The 6,382-nt window shown below is 44.1% G+C and overlaps 1 long non-coding RNA gene across 1 annotated transcript in view; it reads left to right on the top strand.

Moving 5' to 3' along the window:
- The first annotated feature begins 1,635 nt into the window (after window positions 1-1,635).
- The window catches only part of LOC309490641, a 51,510-nt gene continuing 46,763 nt past the window's right edge, over window positions 1,636-6,382 (top strand). Inside the window, exons 1-2 of the long non-coding RNA XR_014202801.1 lie at window positions 1,636-1,679; window positions 1,939-2,046. This is a non-coding gene — a long non-coding RNA (uncharacterized lncRNA). The remainder of the gene's footprint in view (window positions 1,680-1,938; window positions 2,047-6,382) is intronic.

Below are 6,382 nucleotides of genomic sequence, written 5' to 3'. Positions count from 1 at the left end.
CATAATTAATGCATTAAAAATACGTGTATAATGCAATATGTATGAAAGCTTTAAATAAAGTGTTACTGATATTGTTTTATGATTATTGAATCTAAAACTAGAGCAGCATTATTCCTATGCTGTGTATGTGCAGTGCAGTGTGTTGTGTGTGTGTGTGTGTGTGTGTGTGTGTGAATGTGTTGTGTTTGTCTCCTGCAGCTGGTCCCACAGTGAAGCCCTCAGTGTCTCTGCTGCCGCCCTCTTCTCTGCAGATCTCTGGAGACTCAGCCGCACTGCTCTGCCTGCTCAGCTCTTACTCTCCACAGGGGGCGCTGGTGAGCTGGACACTGGACGGGTCAGAGGTCACCGAGGGGGTTCTGACCAGCGCAGAGAGCCAGCAGGACGGCCGCTACAGCCGCAGTAGCGTCCTGACCCTCAGCAAAGCACGCTGGGAAGAGGGAGAGCTGTACGTCTGCAGAGTAACACATGATGGAGCTCCTCATGAGGTCTCGTTCCACAAGAGCTCTGAGTGCTGATGTTTCTCTCCTGAAGACGAGCCGTATCTGAGTGTCCTGTGTCAGGCAGGATTCACATGAGTCTAGTGCTGCAGGCTCCGGTCTTGTAGGTGGAAGGGAGAAGTTGTTCCACTCAAATAAAACTGGAACAACACCCTTTTTTAACAGCCGACGACCTGTTTCTGATGCTGGTTCACGGATGTCTTCCGTTCTGAAGTGCCGGCTACACACCCGGGTGTGAGGCGTCACGGTGAATTTGTCCCTCCGTATATTGACGATCCACTTACGTCTCAGCTCCTCATCAGCAGGAAAAGTAAAAAAAAACTACGTACAGAATTGTACTTTCCGGATGCCTTGCACTGTAGCACACAGCAGTGTTCGGCAGTAGTACCAGACACTCTCTGGTAATTAAACTTTGATGACTTCATGTCATCTAAAAGCAGCTACCAAAACAACTGGACGCTTTGGCTAGCCGGAAGTATTCGCGGTGGCTGACATTTCAGCGGAAGTGCGTCACAACAGCCGTTGGCATTTAGCCTATTGAATAGTCAACGGCTCTGCCTACAACCAATCAAAGCAACGGAGTAAGTGACGTATGTTTTTCATTCATGTGTCCGATCGACAAATGCCTTGATGGCGGTTCTCTGTTCCTCTTTTCAAATTAATGCGCTGTCGATATCTTATAACAGATGCGATGGCGGAATCTACACATGATGTTTTTTAAACAAAGTTCGGGAGGAGCACGTTCAAATAATCAATCCAATCAACTCGTGAAATAACACTTCTCCAGTGGCAGTCATCTTTGCTGTAAACAAATTAAACCCACGCGCTCGTTGGTGACGTGGATGATTACGTTACGTTGCTCATCTGTCCATCATCGTACAAAGACCGCCCTGACAATTTGATTGGTTCGAACAATTTTTGTTCGGGCATAATAGCTCCTCAACGGATCGAGTCCAGACCGAACTTCCCAACCTAAAATTTGTGTGGGCGGGGCTAAGTTCGGCTGGCATCCAGGCTAGCAAAAATGTATTTATCAGATAAAATTTTGGTTGATGTTTGGATATGCTTTCATGTTTAAATGTATTGATTTAGCTTTACTAAGAGCATTTCTATGATGCACCAAGTGGCCAAGGGTAACCAGGCTGGGTGTTTAAAGACTGTACAGACTAGAACCTGGTGATGGTAAGATTTAATAGAAAACAGATGACAAAATCATTGGCACAAACATAAAAAATATAAAACATAAACAATAGCTTTGTTGCTATTTGGCATAACTAGATTTTCTGTTTCATAACACTCATTTTGAATTTGTCCAGTCAAATTACATTACAAAAGTTTTTTTTTTTTTCTTATTCTTTTTTTCTTATTTTTTTATTTAAAATAAGTTTTCAAACCTTTTCATGATTTGACAGGTAGATGTTTTCTTGCTGTTTAATTTTAGACTCAACTGATTGGGAAATATCTGCCCATCACCTGCCCCCAACATCACAAAGCCACAGAAGGAACAAAGATTCTTCCGGCAGCTGACTATTTAGTGAGATTTCTTAAGGTGTGAGTAGTAATAATACCCTATACCATGTGTCAAAATTTTATTGATGGCTTCCGGTTGACCTTGACCTTCCAGTCTCCCTTCCGGCCTATATTGTTGTGGATTGACCTATTGACCCTACCTATCCCTTCGATCATGTGTTTTGACAGGTTGACCTTCCGGTGTCTTTCCTGCATATGTTGTTATGGTTTGCCCTATTGACCTTGCTAGTCTTTGATCATGTGATTTTGACAGAAGCTTTTGCCCTATTTGAACCTTTTTAGCCCTAGATCAACTGATTTTGATTGGTGTTTTTGTTGTCAGGTTCAGTTATATGGGTTTCTGTCTGGGAATATGTTGTCACAGGCGCTCCCTCCCACCCTTTGCATGTGAGCTCTGACATCTGAAATGTGCTGTTCGGTCACTGTGATGTTGTGATGGTTTTGAAGGCGCTGTTATATATATATATAGGATATGTGTTAGCATATCCTCCGCATTCCTTAGCGCATTATGGGCCCCTTTGGAAAAGTGAGAAGAAAAAGACTGTTTTTCCTGAATGCCTCGCCAGCCAGAGTAGAGTGTGTGTGTGTGTGTGTGTGTGTGTGTGTGTGTGTGTGTGTGTGTGTGTGTGTGTGTGTGTGTGTGCGCACGTCCTCTGACATGATCCCCTCCACATTCCTGAGGTAACAGTGAAAGTGAGAAAAAGAGAGTTGCCCTAATCATGTTTTATATTTCACACAAATAATATACAATCATATCTTACTAAAAATCTACTGAAACCATTAATTCAGTTTTAGATAAACAAAAGAATAAAAAAATCATATTACATAAACATTCAGTTCTTAAGGCCTATAAGTGTATAAAATAAAATAGTTATCTTGCTAATTTAACTAAAGTTGAAAAACATTCTGTTCTTTAAAAGTATATAAAATAAAAAATCTACTGAAATTTCAGTTTTAGATAAAAATAAAATTAATCTAAGTCTGCTGACTGAAGATTTCATAAAGCACCAGCCAAATGGTGGGTGTGTGTGGGTGTGTGTGTGAGACAGGTTCCGGTAAATTAGCGTGCCGCCATCTTTCTGAATTTATTTCAAATCATAATCGTAAAAGTTTAAATATGATCTTTTAAAATTAAAAGACTGTTTAAATAAAATCTTTAAAGTTTGAATACATACACATCTTATATTTATCTTTTAGAAGATTACTGTAATGATTTTGTTTAACAGTGACCTAAATTATAATTGTTATTAAACAATGTCTGTTCAAAAACTTTAGATGGTTGAAAAACTGTACTTAGTCGTCTTAAATCTCATTTATATGAAAAGATTCAATCAGCATTTTTTGTCCATGCGGGGTTTCAATTTTTATGGTGGGGGCTTTCCATAGCCATAATGATTTTTGTACCGTAATTGCATATTCAATCCCGTAGGCCTACACCTAAACACGACCATCACAGAAAACGTCTCGGGTTACTAATGTAACCCTCGTTCCCTGAGTAGGGAACGAGACGCTGCATCGATACTTTGGGGAATGCCTTCGGCATGAAGCGTCTGAAGTCTACTATACAACTATCCCAATCTGGATTGGTGCAACGTCATTACGTCACCCGTGACGTCGCATGTGACGGTGATCCGGAAGCTATAAAACGGTCACAGGAACCAGGAAATGTTAGCTTCTAATTGGTCAAAGCAAGTCGTTCTCAGGGGCGCGAAAAGTGTGGTCGAGGGATGCAGCGTCTCGTTCCCTACTCAGGGAACGAGGGTTACATTAGTAACCCGAGACGTTCCCTTTCGTAAAGGGAACTCCCGCTGCATCGATACTTGATACTTTGGGGAACGAATACCCACGCCGCCACACTGAGAGAAAAACACCCTGGTATAAAGCATCTGGTACACTCATGGACGATAAAATGAGTAGAGGGCAGATCCAAACTAGCTTGTCATAAGATTTGGTGTAGGAAGAGGAGGTCTGGAGCCGGAGGCTCGACCGACCTCCTGGATGGGAGCCCCAGACAGAAGAAAGCATTAGATAAGAGGTGAAGGCAAAAGCGCACCTTGTACTTCAGATATGAATGGTTTTAGATAACCAGCTGTCCTCTTAATGAAGGGAATAGCTCCTAACCCTTGACCTGACTAGATGGACTGACTCCTCTCAGCCTGAGGCCTATATAGGAACCTCCAAGGCTATGACCTTGATCATCCGACACATGCGATGGAGGATGGAATATCTGAAGAATCATGACATTGCCTACAGGCACCTCCGTACCGGGGCAAAGATAAAGCAGAGTGGCTCCCACGCTAGCAAGTAAGAGGGGGCAGCACCACCACTCTTCCAGGGAGTAAGACGAGCAGGAAGCAGACTCAAAAGATTCTTCTATATATTCATATTTCATAAATGTCATCCACAGGACATGATGGGTGCCAGGGATAGCCCATCAACCTGATGCCAAAAGGCTGGATGAAAGGATTCATCCTCCAATCTACAGGAACATGGAGTTTCAGTGGGAATGTCCCTACGTGCACACCCTTAGAAGCTTGTGGAGGGCACTAAGGCCGCCACAGAGGCCCTAAGCATGAACGGGAGATCCCGTTAGAGAGTGGGATGGAACACCAGTACTGAAGCCAGTGGGCAGTAATAACACTGGGTTCAATGCCCTCCCTAACTTAATTGTTTAGTTCCTAGTAGAGTGGGGTTCTAGTATGGATGTCCTGACCACCTCGGTGGAAAGGGCAACCTAATTATGGGTGAGACCCCCTCAGGGGCCAGACCCATAGTCTCCATAACTCTGGTCGGGGATGAAATAATGTACCATCAGCCTGAGACAGAAGATCTCTCCTAATAGGAATTTCCCATGGAGGACTCTCCAAGAGACTAATAAGGTCCGAAAACCAAATTCGGGCCGGCCAGTACGGAGCTACAAGGAGTAGTCTCACTCCGTACCTCCTGACCCTTTCTAGAACCCCAGGGAGCAGAGCGATCGGGGGAAAAGCGTACAGGCGTGACCTCGGCCATACCTGTACCATGGCATCCAAGCCCAACGGAGCTGGATGTGAGAGGGAGTACCAGAGCGGGCAATGAGAGTTCTCATGAGAAGCGAACAGGTCAACCTCCGCCCGGCCAAACTCTCTCCATATAAGCTCAACCACTTCAGGGTGGAGCCGCCATTCCCCGGGCCTCAGCCCCTGCCTCGACAGGATGTCTGCTCCCATATTTTCAACCCCAGGAATATAAATAGATCTGACAGAGAGAAATTTGTCCTGGGACCAAAGAAGAATTTGATGCGCCAGTCTACAAAGAGGGCGAGATCTCAAACCTCCTTGGCGGTTGATATAAGAGACCACCGACATATTGTCTGTCCTAACCAGAACATGATGGCCTCTGAGGTCTACAAGGAAGTGCCTCAGGGCAAAAAATACGGCCAACATCTCCAAGCGATTAATATGCAATGTGAGATGATGGTCTTTCCAAGTACCTCGGGTGTAACGGCCCTCCATAACCGCACCCCAACCCGTGAGGGAAGCATCCGTAGTCAAGGTCTTTCTCTGACATGGTGCTCCCAACACCGGGCCTTGAGACAGGAACCGTGGTTTCTTCCACATGACCAGAGAACGAAGACATCTGTGCGTAACTCTGATCGTGCGAAAAGGGTTTCCCAGAGGAGAAAAACCCTTGTTCCTGAGCCACCACTGACAGGCTCTCATATGGAGCAGACCAAAGGGAATTACCGTGGAAGCTGCAGCCATAAGACCCAAAACTCTCTGAAAGTGTTTGACAGTGACGGCCTGGCCTAGCCTAAAACTCCTCATAGTGTGTAAGATATTATTAATACGAGCAGGAGACAATTGTGCCCGCATAGTAACTGAGTCCCACTCGACTCCTAGAAATGTAGTCCTCTGAAGAGGAGTTAAGGAACTCTTTTTCACATTGAGTCTCAACCCCAAGCACCTCAAATGATGCAAAACAACATCTCGATGTTGAAATGCCAGATCTTTCGACTGGGCTAAAATGAGCCAGTCATCTATGTAATTCAATATACGAATCCCCTGAAGTCTCAATGGAGCAAGGGATGCATCCATACATTTAGTGAAGGTGTGAGGGGATAAAGCTAGGCAGAAAGGAAGAACTCTATATTGATAAGCTTTTCCCCCAAAAGCGAATCTAAGGAACTTCCTATGTTGTGGGATGATGGAAATATGAAAATATGCATCTTTTAGATCTATCGTCACAAACCAGTCCTCAGATCTGATTTGTTGAACGATCATAGGTATAGTTAACATCTTGAACTTAAATCTCCTCAAAGATTTATTCAAAACCCTAAGATCTATAATAGGACGCAGCCCACCATCCTTTTTTGG

This window comes from Leuciscus leuciscus (assembly GCF_965113295.1).
Source record: "Leuciscus leuciscus genome assembly, chromosome: 25".
In the NCBI taxonomy this organism is placed as follows: Eukaryota; Metazoa; Chordata; class Actinopteri; order Cypriniformes; family Leuciscidae; genus Leuciscus; species Leuciscus leuciscus.
This window is presented reverse-complemented; position numbering and strand designations above follow the sequence as displayed.